The sequence below is a fragment of the Orcinus orca genome, chromosome 9 (assembly GCF_937001465.1).
Source record: "Orcinus orca chromosome 9, mOrcOrc1.1, whole genome shotgun sequence".
In the NCBI taxonomy this organism is placed as follows: domain Eukaryota; kingdom Metazoa; phylum Chordata; class Mammalia; order Artiodactyla; family Delphinidae; genus Orcinus; species Orcinus orca.
The window spans coordinates 40,051,939-40,073,198 of record NC_064567.1 but is presented as its reverse complement, the minus strand read 5'-3'; the positions used below and the strand labels follow the sequence as shown (position 1 = coordinate 40,073,198).

The 21,260-nt window shown below is 43.0% G+C and overlaps 1 protein-coding gene and 1 long non-coding RNA gene across 3 annotated transcripts in view; one reads left to right on the top strand and one right to left on the bottom strand.

The window, feature by feature from the left end:
* Window positions 1-21,260, top strand: part of LOC101281825 (probable G-protein coupled receptor 141) — a 186,816-nt gene that overhangs the window by 68,626 nt on the left and 96,930 nt on the right. The window lies entirely within an intron of this gene.
* The window catches only part of LOC125965492 (uncharacterized), a 105,427-nt gene continuing 92,108 nt past the window's right edge, over window positions 7,942-21,260 (bottom strand). For both annotated transcript variants that reach the window (XR_007479430.1, XR_007479431.1), the window contains 2 exons: window positions 17,054-17,160; window positions 7,942-13,292 (listed from right to left, as the gene is read on the bottom strand). This is a non-coding gene — a long non-coding RNA (uncharacterized LOC125965492). The remainder of the gene's footprint in view (window positions 13,293-17,053; window positions 17,161-21,260) is intronic.

Genomic DNA, 21,260 nt, shown 5'->3' with positions numbered 1-21,260 from the left:
AAGAATATTTTAAAAAGAATGTCTATATGTGTAAAACTGAGTCACTTTTTTGTACAGCAGAGACTGGCACAGCATTGTAAACCAACTATACTTCAATAAAATAAAAATTCTCACAATTTTAAAGCAGGGGGCCTGTATGAATTGCATCCTGTGTTCACACTATTGCCAGGCGACAGTGTCACTTCAGCTGCTTAATGGAAATACCCTGCTTTCCCTGTCAGAGGGCTGTGGATCACCCTCAGGTCTGCATGCACCAGAATTTCTGCAAGGGGTTTTGATCCCTTTTGTGCTGTTATTTTAATATTCATTGCTACTTAAACATTTAAAAATTTCTGTATCACATAACTGTATCATCCAAGATGTCACTGTCATATTGCTTGTGCAAGTGCTGAAAATCAGGTCTGAAAATCAGTAACTTTGCAGTGAAATTTACATAAAATGCCATTACACGAGCCAAGTGACCACTGGGATAGGCCAGGCAATAAATTCAGTGAGTTCCCAAAGGAAAATATTAGAGAAGAGACTGAGAAAAGAAAAAAAGAGATATTAAAGAACAACATGATAAATACATCTTGAGATAATTGTCCCTCCACCTTGCCCTCAACTACTGTTTTTCCTTAAGAAAAATTAATTATGAAAGCTTTATATCATATGAGGTTTTGGGGAATGAATCCTTGATATAAATAAGGATACAGTGTACCTAAGTTATGGGTTAAGTTGTGTCCCCTCCAAAATGTGTTGGAGTCCTAGCCCCCAGGGCCTGTGAATGTGACCTTATTTGGAAATAGGGTCTTTGCAGATGATCGAATTAAGATGAGGTCATTAGGGCGGTCCATAATCCAATATGACTGGTGTCCTTATAAAATGTGGAAATTTGGATGCACAGACAGATATGTACAGAAGGAAGATGATGTGAAGACACAGGTAGAAAGCCGTCTACAAGGCGAAGAGCTCCTGAGGGTAGCACAAGCTGGAGGAGAGGCGTGGGACAGGTTGTCCCTCACAGCCCTCAGAAGGCAGCAACCCTGCTCACATCTTGATTTCAGACTTCTGGCCTCCAGAACACTGAGATAATAAATTTCTGTTGTTTAAGCTACTCAGTTTGTGATACTTCATTATGGCAGCCCTAGCAAACTAACGGACTGACTGACTTTTGTTTAAATAACTCATTTTTGAAAAGGGTACAAAGGTTCCCAATGTTTTGGCCAACAGAGGACCCTGAGGAATGCCTACCTGTTAGGTTACCAGTCCCGAAGGGAGAGCCTTTGCTTTCTCACAGTCGTTTACATAAGTTCATCAGGTAAACTTCGAGGCTGATTGATTGTACAGCAAAAGGGAGAACTTTGATTCGGGTGAGGACACTGCAGGGCGATTTGGATCATCGCCTGGATGACCAGGCGCACTTCCCAGCTCCCACTTACAACAGAGCTGGAGTACATTGGTGGGAAAAATCAGGAAGGTTGAACTTCGCCTAAGGAGGTCCGAGGCAATGTCAATAACCTGCATTTTGGTCAAGAGGCAGATGTATACAGGTACAGAAGAGCATGGCTAAATGGAGAGGTGAGGGCAGCGGTGGGCAGGTTGAGGGGAAGAGTCAGAGATGAGGCGCAGAAGGGGGTGCAGTGGGATGCACCACAGTTTAAAGTGCTGCATAGAGCCGGCACCCCAAGGGGGATGAGGCTGGAGTTTTTGGTGGACAAAGACCAGGTTGGTGGGGACAGAAACAGAAGCCCTTCCCTCTGTGTGTGGCCAAAGGTGACTGGCAGGGCCATCCCAGGTGGAAGGGAGGGGCCAAAGCAGCCTGGGCTGTCTGCACTGGGCAATTTTGGAGTAACGTGTCTAATTATTCACAAAGCAAAATTTGTGATGGGTTTCTTGGGGTGACGCATATTTCATACACAGGTTGGTGATTTGGGAGATAAAACCAAGTGTCAGTTAGGCTGCTGTGATTTCTGAAGCAAAAGTGTCTAATGAGGACTCTGTGTACAGAATATGAAAGAGAGTTCATCAAAGAGGTTGGTACACAGATGCATCTCCTAGTCTTGGAATGGCTCAGGCCCCTTCTGATCCAGCGGGCTCCAAGTCTGTGCTTCCATTTCTTCCATGCATCCCTCCCTCAGTCATCATATGAGCAAACATGGAGGCAAGCAGACCTGGTGGGGGGGAGGTAGGGGATTACGTATCTTTGGGGGAAGGTAGTCAAGACAACAATCACAAAAATAGCAATGGGAATCACAGTAACAAATATTTCCTGAGGACTTCAGATGTGCCCAGAATTAAGTACGTTGATTCTCACTGTAATCATGCAAGAAAACTATTATTATTCCTTCCCCATAGATGAGAAGCCAGTGTTTCCCAGACGTCAAATAAATGCTCTATGTCACACAGATGGTAAATAGTAAGCTATAATAATATATGGTATTATAGCAATATATAGTAAATAGAATCCGTGGCCTGGGTTTTCCTCACCACAACTCTCATAATAAAATGAGAGGTTTGAGCCACATTAGTCCCTTGCCACAAGCTGTGACAGGGGTGGGGAGGGAGAGCTCACAGGACAGCTGGCTCTGTTTTTCCTAGAGAGGTCTAGTAAGTGGCTGTGGAATGAAATGACAAGTGGGCCTAGTGTGTGTAAGTTTCAGGGGAGGGAGAGGGGCTTGCTATATAGTGAAATTCAGATTTCCTCAGTATGCCCAGCAATACCCGTCATTAGAAAAAGGTAAGGCAGGGGCAATAACAGCAAAAGAAATTCATGGTTTGGTCTACTTGCTATTACTGTGAATTGCTGTTCCTTCCTATAGATTGACATTCTGAGGTTATCAAGATGAAATTTCAGACATGGTGCCTTTGCCCATTATGTATTGCAAATTGGAGAGTAACGTTTCCTTATCAAACACTGTTTCAGGGAGGTTGATCACATTTGAGTTCCTCTTCTGCTCCATTTTCAGCTGGCAAATGCTGGCCGAGCTTCAGTGGTATTTGTGCACGCAGTCATAAGCTGTCATTTGGGTAATAAAGGGGAGGGAGTCTATCTTGAGAGTATGTTCTCCAACAGAGCCAGGAGCGTTCTGTGCAACTAGAATTACCTGAATTATTAAGCTTATAGCTGAGTTAGACTATAGAACTTGGCTGAGGTCAAGGTGGGCTTGAGGGTGGCCTGCATGAGGCCATCTGAAGGCTAAGGTGGTGCAGTTGAGTGGAGGCCCAGAGGAATCCGGGCATGGGCCCCTTGCTTGGGCTGTGGAAATGATCCTGTGTCAGGCAGAGAGTCTGAAGGGCAGGGGAGGCTGGAAGGAATGGTGGGGACCTGAGCCAGTGTCCTCTGCAGAACCCATGATGCTGACTCTTCCTCTGGCCAGCCTGAGCCATTCTGTGCCCACCGTTAGTCCAACAGGCTGCTATATTAGTTTCCTGAGGCTGTTGTAAAAATGACCTGAAACTTGGTGGCTTATAACAACAGACGTTTATTTTCTCATGTTTATTTTCTGGGGGCCAGGGGAGGATCCTCCCCTGCCTCTTCCAGCTGCGGGTGGCTGTCAGCCCTCCTTGGCCTCCTTGGCCTGCATCACTCCAACCTCTGCCTCGATGGCCACAATCCCTCCTCCTCTTCCTGTGTCACCTCTCCTGTCTCTTATAAGGACACTCATCACTGGATTTAGGACCCACCTGAGTAATCCCGGATGATTTCATCTCAAGATCTTTAACTTAATTACTTCTGCAAACACCCTTTTATGAAATAAGGGAACATTCACAGGTTCTAGACATGAAGAAATGGAAAAATCTTTTTGGGAACCACCATTCAACCCATCCTACGTGCCAAACGAGGGAACTGTGAGGACCTATATTTTTGTTGTTCTTTTATATTTTATTTTTTAATTTTTTTGTGGTACGCGGGCCTCTCACTGTTGTGGCCTCTCCCGTTGCAGAGCACAGGCTCCGGACGCGCAGGCTCAGCGGCCATGGCTCACGGGCCCAGCCGCTCTGCGGCATGTGGGATCTTCCCGGACCGGGGCACAAACCCGTGTCCCCTGCATCGGCAGGCGGACTCTCAAACACTGCGCCACCAGGGAAGCCCTTTGTTGTTTTTTTAAAAAAATGTTTCTTGGTCTCTGTGTCACACATATTGCCTGGGCTTGAATTTTTGTGGGTGGCATTTAGTTGCAAAGGGAGCCAAACTTCAGGGTGTCTTTTAACCAAAGCTATGCTCCTAGGTGACCTGTAGGTGACTCTCCTCTCTCTGGAGCCTCCCAATCTAATACTCTGCAGCTCCTCCTCTTCCTGTGCCCTTCATCCCATGGTGGGCACATTAGGCTCAATAACTATTAAGAATGCAAGGCATGGGACTTCCCTGGTGGTCCAGTGGTAAAGAATCCACCTTCCAATGCAGGGGACGCAAGTTCGATCCCTGGTCGGGGAACTAAGATCCCACACGCCACAACTAAGCCCATGCACCACAACTACTGAGCTTATGAGCCTCAATGAGAGAGCCCACGTGTCGCAAACTACAGAGCCCATGTGCCCTGGAGCCTGTGTGCCACAACTAGAGAGAGGCCTGAGCACCACAACAGAGGCCGCATGCATAACAAGAAGATCCCGCATGCCTCAACGAAGATCCCATTAAGACCCGACACAGCCAAAAAAAGAGGAAAAGAAATAAATATTTTAAAAAAAGAATGCAAGGGACTTCAGAAACCATCTAATTCACATGGGTTCAAGTGTTCAGCGCAACTGTAACCGGCTCTACCCTAGACTCATGACAGATAATTACTTATCGTGACACCAGTCCAGCTGGAGCCTCAGACTTCTCAGGCCAGTCCTCAGAGCAGCCACTGCCACAGGTCAGAGTTAGCACATGAAGGGAAATCTCTTTGTGACCTCTGACCCAAAACTAGCCTCCTTTTCTGGATAAGGAAACTGAGACCCAAAGAGGAGGTGAGAATTGATAAAAGTGGTGCTCTACCCAAGGGGTATTTCAACACTTCATTTCCCATCTTAAAAAAAAATCAGATTAACAACCCCTAGATTCTTAAATTATGATTTTTTTCCATCTTCACAACACCTAAGTGTTGACTTGATTTCCTTTTTATTTTTTTAACAGCTCCCTACCCCATGCAGACACATGGAACCTGTCACTCTACCAACTTGACTTATGACATACCACACAGCCATTCTGCTCTGCACCTTTCAGGCCCCACCTGCTAACCCATATAAAAAACAAAATTTATATTAAATGGTATTTTAGAAAAACTATTATGGCCTAAACTGAACGTCATTTGTCGGGAAACAAAGCATATGTTGACAATTTTGTTTTGGATTCTTGGCTTGGGGCCATTTGAGTCCTAGGGAGGAGAAAGAGAGCCCCTCTTGGGGGATCCCCATTGTCCCCTGCAGTATTGTCCCTGACACCTCCTTTTCGCATGAGCAGTTCCCACTGTGAGGCTGAGTGGCTGAGATGCTGACCTCCTTAGAAATTCAAACTGGCCCTGTTTAGACCTATTGTTAGAAAAGAACAGCCCTAAAACATCACATTCAACTCAGCTTCTCCAAATAGTTCTTTGGGCTGCTACGGTTTGGGGGGAAATGGGCAGCATCAGCTTGGGAAGGGTTAAGAGAACAGGAGTGAACATATCGTGTTTGGAAAAAGAAGCAATAAGGTTAGAATCAACGTTTAGGTTGGTTTATTTGCTTCTAACGGACTAGTCCATTTGACACATGGGATGAAGGGACACTGAAGGGGGCTTGGGGTAGAAGGGACTGCAGTTTTCAATGACTGAAGGGCCATGTACAATAATATTCCATATTAGCTGCACAGCAACCGTCTGGGATAGCTGCTCTTGCTTCCACTTGGTTTCCTGGAGCAGGAAACCAAGGGTGGGAAAGTTTGTTATTTGCCCAACATCAGGTAGTAAACGGCAAGTGAAGTAATGGATTTTCAGTGTTTTCTTCTAATTAAGTAAGGTATACCAAGAAGAATCTGTAATAATTCCTCCGGCTGTTTTCTTTCTTGAATATGCATTTCCCTAGAAAAAGAATCTAGGAGTAAATGAGATAGGCACAATCATTAAAAGGAGGAGTCGAGGAAGGCATCATCGCAGGCGGAGAGCTGAGATGGAGTACAAGATACAAGAGGACAAATTACATGATGATGTGTATTTCCTTTGTGCATCCCAAACTGAAGCTTATTGAATTCCTGAAGTCCTTCTCGAGCTCTTCTGCTAATCTGAATTTTGCAGACCTCAACAGCGTTGTTTGTTACATTTTGATTATACTTTGAGTGACTATTAGGGCCACCATACTAGGTGCTTGGCAATAGCTAAGATTAGATATCTCATTTAACCCTCACAATAACTTGGGGTGGATGGAGTAGGTACTGTCATTTCCATTCTACAGATTAGGAAACCAATGTAGAAGGTTACATAGTTTGCCCTAAATCCCAAGCCTAGGGCAGAGTGGGATTTACCTCCAAGGTTATGACTTTCCAGTGTGTTCTAGGTAACATTCTCTGGTTTGAAACTCTGCTGAAGGCAAGGAGAGTGGCTTGGTTTTCATTTGTTAGTTTCCCTTTAATTGGGGAAGAATGTATCATCAATGAGTCCCTTTCTTTGTTCCCTGCTGCTTTTGTCCCTTTAATATCTACAGTCCTGACTCATTCCAGTTTGGTTTGTATTTCAACCAACTGAAACCTAATCCCTGATACTCTTAGCTGAGACACAGCATCAAATATTAATCCTCCAGGGAAAGTGTTTTAAAAAGGAGACTCTGGAAGGGCAAAAGGCCTTTAAGACTCAGATGCTCTACTAACAGAAACTGAAGCAGGCTGACGGGGAAGATGCTTTTGAGAGGAGAGATCTCAGAGCTTCAGAACAGGTAGAGAAAAAGGTGTGGCGCATGGACATGCAGCATCGACACCACTTGGGAGCTTGTCAGAAATGCAGCATGTGGGGTCTGCGCTTTCACAAGATCTCCAGGTGATGTGGGAGTACATGCATTACAGTTTGAGAAGTACTGGTCTAATCCACACTCTGACCTCTTTGTCTGAACTCAGGCAATGGACTGAGTTCAGAGCTGGAACCGAAAGATGAACTTGAACCACCTTTTTCAGGTGATCAGGCTGAGAGGGAGCTTCAGGCATGAGCAGCAGAAAATCAGATGGGGGCCTACAAGAGCTGCCAGTTTGTTGGGAAACACAGTCGACCGCTTCAAAACCAAATAAATGGGCCAACCTCATCATGTTGTGGCTGAGTTAGCAAAAATCTACCCGTCAAATCCAGTCCAAAGTGTTTTAGCTTTAGATAAGCAATATCTAGCTAGCTCATCTAGCATTCGGGGCAAATGTAAAATAGCCTAAAATTTGTATTAGCAGTTGGCGAGATGGCCAGATCCCTTTTCCTCTGGGAACCAGTGCATTCATTTCTCTCACAGCTCAGTTCATGAATTAACTATTTCCCCTGGAACTGAAACCGGAAGAGTTTCTCTGAGCAAAAAGCAATTTCGTTCCCCTCTGATATCTTTCTAAATGCGGGTTAGCTTGAAGCTCGGTGCTACCCTGCTCTTCAGAAATGCTCTAAGCTGACCTGTTCCCCTCTCTCCACAATGTCATCTCACAGATAAATCAGAGCCTAAGAATCAGCAGAAAAAGCAGCCCCAGAACATGGCATTTTCTCAGTTTACCACACTGAGTTTTTGGCAAGTCTTTTAAATTTTAAGTGTTTAAAATTTTCCCTAATATGATATCATTTACCTCACCATCTTCTCCAGTGGTGAAGGTTAATGAGATGATGCAGTGGCTTTGATCTCGTGGGGAGAAAAAGAAGCCTATAAATTTATCACACACAATGACTAGGTATAGACAAGATTTTTAAAAGGGAGGATAAATCATTAACACAATTACAAAGCCACATTAACACGCCACCAAGCTGGTCCTATTTACAGGTGTGGCCATCACAGTTATTCCGATGAATGAGGGTTCTGGCTCTAACACAGCTGATGCTTTCATTCTCCTGGGGCACACCTTGTCACGTGTCCCCATTGCCTTCCGAGTTACTTCCCAAAACTTCCATTTTTGTGTTTTGACCTTTGCTCACCTTTTCAAGCTCAATTTTTATCACTGCCTATCCCTCCTTTTGCTGTAAAGCCATTTTCTATTCTCATCTAACACACCAGGATTGCTCTCTCTCTTCAGGGCACTTTCTTATGACATTTACTGTTCTTTTTGCTCAGAATACTCTTCTCCCATCTTCCCAACATCATCACCTGGCCAGTCCTCATGGCCCCTTAGGTCTCTGTTGCCTCCTCCGGGAAGCCTCTCAGGGTCTTCCAAGCCTGGGCAGAGAGGGTCTCACGTGGCCCCATTGCATCATGTGCTTAAATCTTGCTAGTAATTCCCTGCTTATGCATCTTTCTCTTTCCCTACACCAGTGGTTCTCAGCCTTGGTGACACACTTAGAATCACCTGGGGACATTTGAAAACTCCAGATATCCAGATCACACCCCAGACTAATGAAATTTCAGTCTCTGGGGATGGGATTCAGGTATCAGCTCTCCTGGTGATTCCAAGGTACAAGTCAGTTTGAGAACCACTGTACTAGGCTGTAAACTACGGAGAGTGGGGAGAGTAACAACAATTACCGTAATGTTTGATACATAATTGGCACTCAATAGAACTTGTTGAATGAAAGAGTGAATGAGGTGTCGGGGCCTCAGCTTTGCAGATCCTGAACTTTGCTTCCTAGGTCACCACTGGAGGATCAGGTTGTTAGGTACCTGAGGCCCTGAGATTCATCTTCGACAGAAACCAATTAATTTTATTTTCAGGAAATGCAACCAAGTTAACCAGATGCTTTTATCACCCTTCCTCCCCTGCTCTTGGTCATTAGCTCATTCTTTTCCCAGTAAGAAGGCCTCCTTAGAAAGCCAGATTAAGATTAGATAAGAAAAGGGAAGGAAGCTGAAGGTCTTACAGGATGTTTTTATTTGGCTGTGATGCTGATAAACATCAACTTTCTACTATAAAGATCCCATGGATAGTCTAGGTATTTGATATAATTTATCTGAAAGGGCTTTGAAAACTATAAAACATCTTCGTTGTTATTATTATTGCATTTCACTTATTCCCATAAAAAATATTCAGAGGGTCTTTATGATTGCACTAGATAATAGGAATATAAAATGGAAAAAGGGCCATTGCTGCTCCTGTGGAGAGAGCGTGCTAAAGTATCCTCAGAAAGGGTCGTTGACACCCAGATAAATCCAGGAACTCAGAGAAGGAAGTGCTATCCAGCTGCGGCTTCCCCCGGAGGGTGAGTACTGTAGGAGGAGAAGCCATTCTACTTATGTGCATTTCCGCAAGGCCTCACACAATTCCTGGAACATAGTAATTATATCAATTATCAAGATAAATAACGGGCCATTTGGTAATTAGGATTCTTTGAGTTCCAGGTATTAGAAAACCAAATAGATTCATCTAAGCATAAAAAGATACATTGGAGGTGGGCTTCCCTGGCGGCGCAGTGGTTGAGAATCTGCCTGCTAATGCAGGGGACACGGGTTTGAGCCCTGGTCTGGGAGGATCCCACATGCCACGGAGCAACTAGGCCCGTGAGCCACAACTACTGAGCCTGCGCGTCTGAAGCCTGTGCTCCGCAGCAGGAGAGGCCATGATAGTGAGAGGCCTGCGCACCGCGATGAAGAGTGGCCCCCACTTGCCACAACTAGAGAAAGCCCTCGCACAGAAATGAAGACCCAACACAGCAAAAATAAATAAATTAATAAACTCCTACCCCCAACATCTTCTTAGAAAAAAAAAAAAAGATACATTGGAGGGATCAGGGTAGTTCAGAAAGTCAAAACCAATATCAGAAAAAAAAACCACAACCTAAAAACAGAGCCTCAGGAAGGCTGTACCCACGACTTTTCTAAGGACTTTTGTCACTGGAACCTCGGGCCCCCTCGGTGTCCCTCACCTCTGCTTCTCTTGTGTGTGTCAGGTTCCTTTTCTCCTCCTGCAGGTGGGCTTGGGACAGGCAGTAGGCCCAGGAGCAGCTGATGGCTCTGGACTCACATATTCCCAATCTTACCTCCAGAGTGGAAAGGGCTGTCTCTGGCGAGCTCAAGTTACACAGTTCCATGGGTAGGGCTCTGATTGCCCAGGATGAAGATGTTGCCAACCCCAGACTAGTCCCTGAGGCAGAGTATGTGTGTCCACCTGTAAGAGGACCAGGGTGTGTGGTCCTCAAGGAAGGCAGATGTTCTTCTCAGAACAGTACCACTCGCTGGCATGTGGTTGTTACAGGAGACCCCTGAGTCCATCAGACAGTGTTTCCCAATTATGAGAAACAGGATTAACAGGCTGAGGCTATTAGGTGCAGATTTTTAGGAAAGGAACAAGGAGTTCTACCTGCCACTCTATAGGCAATTACAATTACAATGAAGGCGAATATAACTTTTGCAAACCCTAGACTAAAATTCCATCTGTTTAGAAATCATGCTTACTTGCTTTTATGTTTCTACCAAAATTAGGATGACATTTACCCCATATTGTCCCAAATCTGGTAAGATAAGTTATGATCATACCTTTGGGCCTGGATGCAATAGCAAGAGGGTAGAGATGGCTGCCCTGCCCTGGAAAGGGTCATGCTGGTTGCTCACAGCGTTTTGGTTGCTTCGAGGGCCATCACCCACTGCTTGGGGCTCCCTGCAGGTCTGCAGCTGAAGAAGCCCTCCTTTATCCAGGAGTGCAGGTGCTATTTAAATATCCCCTGGTACTTCATTTAATAGGGGATTGGAGAGTGAGACCTTGAGCAAGTTTCTATTTCTTATTGTCCTGAAATTTCCATTTTAATGCAAGCAAACGACTCCAACATCCTCTTGTTCAGAACAAAGAGGCATTTGGCTGGTCTTAGACCAGTAATATTTCCATGGTTCTTTCTGATGGTTCAAAGTTCCAGAAGCAAGGCAGAGAGTGCACTCCACTCAAAGGTGGAGGATTGGAATAAGCCTCTGGGAAGAAACGTCAACTCCCAGTGGGAGCTGGGATACTGGAGGAAGAAATGACAGGGAAAGGATGATGTTCCTCAAGGTTTTCATGTGACCTTTGGAAATTGGGACTGGCAGAAATGATATGAAGGCAGAGGTCACTGAATCCTGCTCATATGGAGCCAGACAGATTAGATGGAGTGGGGACAATGCACAGAAAGCAGATTTTCCAGGATCAGGGTGGATTCAGAACAGGTCCAGGGCCCTGGCATAGGAAGTACAAAATAAGGCCCCCAAAAGGATTTGAGATCCAGGTCAAAAAGTCTGAACAGAATTGAGGAGACTGAATAGAGCTGTTGTGGGAGGGCTGAGTCAAGAATACCAATGATGGTTGGGCAGATCACTGGGCTGGGAAAAGGGGGTAGGGGTAGTCTTCTTTACATTGTCTCAATTGTCCTGTCACCTGCTAGTGACCCAGGAAGATATGATGACAGTAGCATTCCTAGAGCTCATTTTAAAGAGGACTGCCTTTCTGCAGCAGGCCAAATAGACAAAGTTCCCATACAAATTGCTACTGAGTGTTTGCTACATTTTAAATAGGGTTCTTAAAAAAAAAAAAATAGGGTTCTTTGGTGAAGCCACGGTTCAGGGTAGCAACAATTTTTCTAATTGCTATTTAAACAAACACTGCATCTATGCTTTTGCCCTCTGCTAACGTGATTGCTCTCGGGGGCAAATGATTTTTTGCTTAACCAAATGAATTAATAGATCTGTGGCTCTATTGAGTGTAGCTCTCCCTCCTACCACTCAGATAGACACAGGGTTTGAAGGCAGGGGACAGAATATAGAGAGAATGAGTGGCTTTGCATGAGAAATTGAGTTGAATTCAGAGTTTGTGTGGACAGAGAGAGGGAGGGGGTGGAGGAGGAAAGGGAATCAGCTGAGTGCGTGATGGGAGGCTGGGCCTTGAGGAGAAAAGAAAAGCAACAAACAACCTTAGGCTGGTCCTCCTGGTAGTAGGACTGGCCAGGGAACTTCTAGAAATAGCAATGGCCACCTTTCAGTTGTCTTACTTTATTGAAAATATGACTTCAAGAATAGGATGTTAAAGTGCATTACTCATTTTAAAACCATAAAGGAAAATGGTGTTTATAAGTTTGATTGAAAAATATTCCATTTTTTGGGTGGAAGACCTAAATAGACATTTCTTCAAAGAAGACATACAGTTGGCCAACAAACACATGAAAAGATGTTCAACATCACTAATTATTAGAGAAATGCAAATCAAAACTACAATGAGGTATCACCTCACACTGGTCAGAATGGCCATCATCAAAAAATCTACAAACAATAAATGCTGGAGAGGGTGTGGAGAAAAGGGAACCCTCTTGTACTGTTGGTGGGAATGTAAATTGGTACAGCCACTATGGAGAACAGTATGGAGGTTCCTTACAAAACTTAAAATAGAGCTACCATATCACCCAGCAATCCCACTCCTTGGCATATATCCAGAGAAAACCTTAATTTGAAAGGATGCATGCACCCTGATGTTCACTGCAGCACTATTTACAATAGCCAAGACACAGAAGCGACCTAAATGTCCATCGACAGAGGAATGGATAAAGAAGATGTGGTACATATATAAATGGAATATTACTCAGGCATTAAAAAAGGAACGAAATAGTGCCATTTGCAGAGACGTGGATGGACCTAGAGATTGTCATACAGAGGGAAGTAAGTCAGAAAGAGAAAAACAAATATTGTATAATATCGCTTATATGTGGAATCTAGAAAAATGACAGAGATTAACTTATTTGCAAGGCAGAAACAGAGTCACAGATGTAGAGAACAAACTTATGGTTACCAAGAGGGGAAGGAGGTGGAATGAATTGGGAGATTGGGACTGACATATATACACTACTGTGTATATAATAGATAACCAATGAGAACTTGCTGTAGAGCACAGGGAACTCTACTCAATGCTCTGTGTGACCTAAATGGGAAGGAAATCCAAAAAATAGTGGATATATGTATATATATGACTGATTCACTTTGCTGTACAGCAAGAAACTAACAAAACATTGTAAAGCAACTACACTCCAATAAAAATTAATTTTAAAAAGAAAAATATTCCATTTTCATGTATTCTTTTGATGCTCTGTAACGTAAGCCCTGCCCCCAACCATTGCCCCAGGATCTTTGGTCAAAGTGATCGCACACACTTGCCTTGTGTAGGGAGTTTTGTGGGAATCAAGGAAGAAGGGCTCATATTCCGTGTTTGGTCTGTGTCAGCTGTAGAGAAGGGAGCATCAGCAAACCTGAGGAGAAAATGATGAGAGGATTTGGCAGGTGCAGAAAGTCACAGCAAGCAACGCCTGGGAGAAATGTGGAAGTGCGGCAATTACCCACTCACCGGGCAAGGGCCTTCATGAACTTTTTCCTTGCTTTTTATTATTTTTAAAAGATATTTCAACCTTTTATATTAATTGAAAAGTTTCAACATCCTGAAATGTTGAAAGAATAGCACTCTGACTTCCTTAAGCCCACTACATGGAGTCAAGGATTATTAACATTTAGCCACAATTGCTGTATTTCTCTTTTTCTATGTATGTTTTAAATTTTTATTATTCACCTTATTTTTGGAGGAGCCATTGGCATATAAGTTGCAGGGCATCATGACAGTTGAACTCTATAGACTGAAGCATATATTTCCTAAATATAAGCCACTGTCACTTAAATATTAAAAGGCAGGGTGAGCCCTAAAAGCTGAGGAACTTGGAAAGCACGGGTGGTTGGCATCTTAGTTACAAAGTAAGGGACAGAGAAAAGGCCCCCACTGCACCTCTCAGGGAGTCTGGCCCCAGCGTAGGTGAAGCAACGTGGGGAGATAACCCTCCCACACCTTCCCCATGCCTGCTCCCAGCAGGTTTACTTTGTAATGTGAAAATGGCTTCCCAGAGAGATTCATCCTTGTCTCAGCATCACCCTGTCTCTCTCTCTCTCTCTCTTCCTTTTCTTCTCCCCATGGCTATTTTCTCATGTTCTCTTTTCTTGAGTCTGTTTCTTACTCTGTTACTCTGTGGAACGTCTCCTTGTCACTGCCATCCCAGGCTGGGTCCAACTTGGGCATCCCGAATCTTAGAGGGCCGATGTGTTTTGGGGGAGGGAAGAGTGAGGGAAGTGTAGCAGGGGAGCAGAGGGAGTGGTGCTTGGGAGGACAAAAAAGGTCTTGGATGCCATTGAGCCCAGCACAGCCCCTGGCACTCACTCGGGTGAAGGCTGTCTTGGACACACCCTTTCTCTCCACGCGTCTCTCTCTTCTCTGTCTTTCTTTCTGGCTGTCTCTGTCAGGTCCTTATATCTGCCTGTCTGTCCAGTCTACCTCCTCTCTTTACCATTTTCTTCCTTCCTCATGTTCAAATGATGCTGAACTTGGAGAAGGCTGTTGAAGCAGGGACAGGATATGACCCTCAGCAGCCTCTGCTCTTTTGTTCAGGATGTTTGTGTCCAGACAACATCTGAGAAGTGTTTTGGTGCCTTTTAAAGGAAGGCAGCATGTGGCTGTGAAGAATAATGTTGGAAATAATGAATAAGGAGAAAGGCATAAACTACTTTGTAATTTTATGTTTGTTTCCTTTTGGGTGTAAGTGCTCATGGAATAAATGGGTATCATTTCAGTGGGCGGCATGCTTTTTTTACCAGGCTGCTCTTTGTCTCTCTGTGGCCTTCCCAGGAGGATGGAATCTCCTCTGTGCCAATTAAGGAATTAAGGAAGACAAAGGAGCTGCATTTCTAGAGTCCTGCAGAGCAGGTCTGCTAGCCATCAACCTGAGGGCTGTGCAGACAGCCCCCCGGGGTCTGCTGGAGCTGTACAAGGACAATTTATCAAGAAACTGGTAGTTCAAATGGCATCTAAGCAGGTGCATCTCCCAGAGCAAACACTGAGGACCCTGTAACGTGCCTTTCAAGCCCATAGCTCACCTCAGAACACCCAGGCCTCTGGTTATTGTTACATTGGACATGGCTGGCACCCAGGCATAGCTGCTGAGCTGAGGCACATGAAAGAAAATCAATGGGACTTTTTCTATCCAGCATCATTTCATCCTTCAAATTGGGTCTAACATAAACACATAATCTGGTTGGGCAGGCAAGTTCTTAATCAGGTCCCGGAAGTAACAGGAGCCACTTACAAGACAGCCATGCTGGGTTTGCTCCCTCTGAATTTTGTGTTAATCATTGAAATGTTATTTTCCCATTTTCCAGGAGAAACCTCCAGAGGATATTAAGATTAGCTGCAAATAAAGTTACAGACCCATCGTCTTTAAATTCAATGTAACTGATATTTATTCGAAGCCAGTTCTGTGCCCTGCATTGTGCTGAGTCTGTAGAGAGATGCTCAGATGGCTGAAGATAACCTCAGACATGAGACAGGTGACAGAAGCCCAGGGAGAGTGACAAGAATTGGGAAGGGAATTGGGAAGCCCTCCTACAGCAGGTGGGATGGTAGAAGCAGGGACACAAAGAACACAAAGGACTTTGGTGGGTGGGAAAGGGACGTCCAGAGGGAGACAGCCAACAACATGAAATGCTGCAGACTAGAGCTTTTCCTGGAAGTGGAAAGTAAGAGCAGATCAATAGTCGAGCTGTTGGGTGGGAGGCCGTGAAAGCCTTTCTGGGAGTTTTGGTGTTTTCATTGTGTCATGGGAAACCATTAAAACTTCCTCTGCTTTTTGAAATCAGCATGAACTGAGTTTATGTGGAGGGCTGACTTTTGGAAATGGGGATTTTGTTGCATGCTTACACTTTAGCAGAAAATGTAGAGCTTTGAGGTCAGAGAGACTTGGGTTCAAATCTGAAACTGAACATTCAAAGAGAAATGAAATAACCCTGAGGACTGGGCTGTCCTTCCCTCCCTCCTCCCCTCCCTTCTCTGCTAACAGACTTAACTTTCTGAGTTGTGTTTTTCTGCAGCTTGGTCAGATAATACTTACCCCATGTGAAGTCATCAAGTGTCTAACATGAACTCACTTAACCGGGAGCCCAGTCAATCATTCCCAGATACAGTGTTTACCTTGACCGTGTGTATTTGTCAAAAGGCCAAATTTTCACTCTTCTCATTCAGTTCCTTCCCTGGGTTTCAGTTATCCTGGATGGACTCAAGCACCTCTTGCTTTATCAATCTTTTCCTAATGATTCTAATTAATAGTACGCATTTGATGTAAGCGTTATGTGTGTGTGTGTGTGTGTGTGTGTGTGTGTATGTGTGTACATGGGATGCAAAGGGAGTTTGTGAGCAATGGTGAAGCGAGACAGAGTTGTCCAGGCAACACTGGGCATGCTGCCGAGCACTACCACATTGCCTGGCCATTGCCACAGTGGATTTAACTCTGGTGCTTGTTCCAGGCCCTTCTTTGCTGCAGATACTCTTTAAACCAAACATTCTAAATAAAGCCTTGGTAGGTGGGCAGCCACCTGGATGAAATTTCTCATTTCAAATCTGAAAATAAGGGACTTCCCTGGTGGTGCAGTGGTTAAGAATCTGCCTGCCAATGCAGGGGACACAGGTTCGAGCCCTGCTCCGGGAAGATGCCACATGCTGCAGAGCAACTAAGCCCGTGCGCCACAACTACTAAGCCCGTGCACCTAGAGCCCATGCTCCCCAACAAGAGAAGCCACCGCATTGAGAAGCCCGTGCACTGCCACAAAGAGTAGCCCCCGCTCGCTGCAGCTAGAAAAAGCCCATGCGCAGCAACAAAAGACCCAACACAGTCAAAAATAAATTTATTTTTTAAAAAATTAAAAAACTTAAAAAATCTGAAAATAAGATGCATTGCAGTATCAACCACAGAAGCAAGGACTTTCTAACTGAATTTTAAAATTCTGGCCAGGTCAGGTCTATCAAACTTTTTGCCTCAAGCATTTGGCAGGGAAAATGTTTCAGTGTGAGCACAGGCAGGGCAGGCATTTCACAGATTTCCCAGGGACCACAGTGTAGAGGTTTGGAAGGTGTGGACTGTCTTGGACTGTCTCACCCCAGAGAAGCTCCTGTGACCCTGCTCCTTGTCTTCAGGGCACTCACCTTGGCTTGTAATTATACACTCATCAGTGTGATTTCATCTTCCTCCGAGACCGTGAGCTCCGAGAGAACAGAGACGCTGTCTAGCAGAGTGCCTGGCACACAAAAGACTTTCCATCCTGGGAAGGAAGAAAATGGATATTCGCTCACTATGTATATATTTATGAGTTCGTGCCAACTGAATGCTAAGTAGACAACAAATACATCATTATCAAATGTAGCTGGGGAAGAACATTAATGTTTGTATAATTTGGATTTTTAAATGTTATATCAAGCCCTAATTAGCTTTTCTCCTCCAAATTGATATTCTAAATAAAAATCCCTTTATTTGGATTTTGAGTTTGTTTGCCCTGGTGCTCCAGTAACAGTCTTGCATGCAATTAAGATACACACATACAGTAAAAGAACAGGGCTGTGGATTTTAATATTTTTCAAGACATTAAGCAGAGGCAGCTGCCGTTTTAAAAAACAAAATATTTAATTATTGGCAAACATCTGTTTTCTCAACTGTAGAGCAATTAAAGGTTTTTTGTAGAAGGAAATGAAATATGAAGGTAAGCGTGAATTGACCAAGAATCACTCAGAAACCAAAGAAAACTAAATGTAGGGAACAAAGGGTATGATTCAGGCAAGAAAAATTTCTCGAATCCATTGCATCCATGCTGAACTAGAAATGGAATAATGACATGAATAAAGCTTCATTGATGAAACATGAGAGTTATTGAAACAGATGGAAAAGGCAGGGTATGAGATCAAATACAATTCACTTGTGCTGAAAACAACTTTAGTGGCAATGTTTCATACCACGGTTAATATAAAATAAGTCATTATTGGAAAAGAAGAAAGATAGCTCACTTTATTACATCACATCAATAATGCATTTTCTAGAAGCTCATCATGGTCCTTTCCATAAAGGCCAAATAACACAGAGAAATAATCTTTTATGTCTGCTTCTGCCTTCCTGCCTAGAAGGGTGCATTTCATTATTCTGTTTTGGTTCAACCTATCAAAATTCTCAAGGGGTTTCAATGCAGATGAATCCAGGCACTCTATGTAGACATCTAAAATAATTCAAGACGAAAAGAAAAAAGTAAAATAACCTGTTTCTATTTCCACTCTTAACCTCATCATAGCAAAGTGCTTTTTGTTTTAATTATCTCATTTCTTCACTTAGTTTTGACTTTATAGAAATGGCCACAGACTGTGAGTGCACTTTTATTCTGTAATTTTTATCACTTACTACGCGCCAGGGGCTGCTGAGTGTGATCCAAATTCCTAAATTTTTGGTCTCTTTAGCTGGAAAGGGGCGTATAACACCTGCCTCATAAATCTTGGTTAGTATTCAATGAGATCAAGTAAATGAGATGTCCACGGCAGGATCTGATACACAGAGGCTGATTCCATTTGTTCTCTTACTCATTCATTACCTCCTTTGACAACAATAATTGTTGATCACTCATTAAATGCTTCCCTATAGGAATGTAGAATCCAGTGTGTGAGAAAGACAAGCAAACAGAAAATGGTGTGCGATTAATGCAATGATGTAGGCATGCACAGGGCACCTGACCCGCCAAGCTGGGTGGTGAAGGTGAGGGGGTGGGAGGGTTCCAGTAGAAGGAGCTGTGAGAAGTCAGGAAGGGGCGTGTGGGCAGGAGCAAAGGCCCAGAGCAGGAGGGGGAGCTTTGCTATTTTTAGAGAACTGAAAGTAGTTCTGGTCAGCCTTGGACTGTGGTAGAACAGATAGTAAGAGAGATGTCTCATGGCAAGTAAAGGCCAGATCATGAAGAAACTTACATAGCTTCTAATGAACTTTGGACTCTATTATGAGAGCAACAGAGAGCATCTCAGTGTTATTTTTTAAAAAATAGTATTTGTTTCTTCAGATTGCAGTTTACTTGTTCATTAAAGAGAAACACAGAAAAGTTTATAAATGAAAACATAAATAGAAAGCCTCCACAGTCCTCTGACCCTGGAATAACCATCATTGATATTTTGCTGTAACATTATTCACGATAAATTTTATTGCTTTTTGATGTTGTTATAAATGTTGCATATTAATTATAAAAGGAAATCACAGATAATTGAAACATAAATTCAAAGATTCATTTGAATCTTCTCTGTGTGTTGATCTTGTTCTTAGTCTCTGTTTGTCAATCTCTTTAATGTTTCTTACCTTGTATGTTATTTTTAATATATCAGGAGAGTATTTCCATATCACAAAATTTCATGTATAGTACAATTAATAATGAGAGAATCAACTATTTTTGAATAACAAAATTATTTAACCAATTTCCCGTTGTGAACATTTATGCTTCTGCAAATTTTTACTCTGAATAACAATATCATGACAAAAATTTCATAGCTAAGCCTTTCACAGATCTCTAAAAATTTTTATAGAATAAACATTAGCAATGGCATTTAAGGTATTTAATATATTATATACTATTTATAATATATTGTGTATTATATACTGTTATATTGCCCACTGAAAAACAGTTCGAGTTTTTCTCCTAGTAGGCATATATGCCTGTACCCCAGTCACTGATGTCATCAGGTTTTTTAATAGACAGTTTTATAGGTAAAACATGGTAACTCATTATTGTCAATTTGCATTCCTTTGCTTAATAATGAAGTTAAGCATCTTTTCATGTATCAGGTGGTTAATTTTCTCTTCTCTTCCAAACTGTGTTAATGAACCTTTGCCATTTATTGTATTCATTATTCTCTAATTAAATCTTACATTAAGGAGATTTACCCTTTGTAGTATATATTGAAAAGATTTTTGTTAGTAAATAGTTTTTTGTTGAATTATGGTCATGGATATTTTGTTGCTTGGAAGCTATAGCAAAATAGTTTTCAACATTTCAATAACTGAATTCATCAATCTTTTTCTTTATGCTCCTTTACGCTTGTGGCATTGGGCTTAGAAAAGCATCCCCCCCACCACATGACTGCATGAGTATTACCCATGATTTATCCTGGCAATTACATTTTTATCCACGTGGAATTTATATTTATGTAGTAAGTGAGGGAGAATTCTAATTTAGTTTTCTTCCCCCCCACCCCTGCCGTGCCATGCTTAGCCAGCATCACTCTATGTGTTGATCAATCCAACCTTTCATCCTTCATTTAAAATGCCACTCATGGCTGACTCATTACTAATCATAGCCGTTTCTCATTGTTTTTTAGACTAATAGAACCCAATTGTCGGGAGCAACGGGCACATATTTCCTTGCAGCTGACTGTGTGTGCCAGAGAGCAGAACAGCTCACATCTTATGAAGTGGTGGTCTCACTGTTAAGTGTCATTTCACCTTTTTCCTTCCTTGTTCCTGAAATATGAGGTGGATGCTGTTAGTCAGTGAGGTAACCATCTTCCCACCCTGAGGCAAATCCACCTGCTGAGGATGGTGGGACAGGAGGTCAGAGAATTCTGACCCCAGGTGATTTTCTGGAATAATCATGCTAGCTCTAGACGTCTTGCTTGTGAGAAACCGAAACTCCTCTTTAGTGAATTCTGCATAACTGGATTTCTGTTTCATGCAGCCAAATTTATCTTAACTGATAAATCACTTTCACAATGAATGTATTTTTATACATACTAGAGGGTGTTTCAAGGCCTTCTAATATGTGTCATTGATTTGTATACCCTACATTATTCTGATAGCACAGTGTGTTAAATAATGTGGCTTTACATCTAGGATTCCAAGTCTTCCCTACTCTATCCCTGATTGTTTTTCTTCAAAAAGTAACATTTTTCATTTCCTTTGTTTTGTTTTCTTAATGGTGAACATTGCTCTTCACACAGATGGCTGCAGAGGCTCTAAACTATAATCCAGGCATACACAAGCATACAACCCAGACCAATTAGCTAGATCGAAAGTAACCTGGCTTCTTACCACAACTGCCCTGTAAACATTACAACTTTCTCTCCTCCAAAATGACCGTAATCTCACATGAAAACCGTTACTGTGGGGGAACCAGGAATCTGGCTTTGTAGCCAAAAGTAAAATGAAAGCCGGAAATTCTGTGCCTCCCACTGGATTGCTCTTCTCTTCTTACTCTTGCTTTCTGTCCCTCTTTTTCAGCCTATCCACGTTTGTTCTTAGTAGGTTTGAATACGCCATCTGAAACTTCTTTGGAGCTCACCACAGTGCTGATCTGCTTTCTCCCAACAGGAGTCTTAACAGATACTTGTCCCAGGGCCCAAA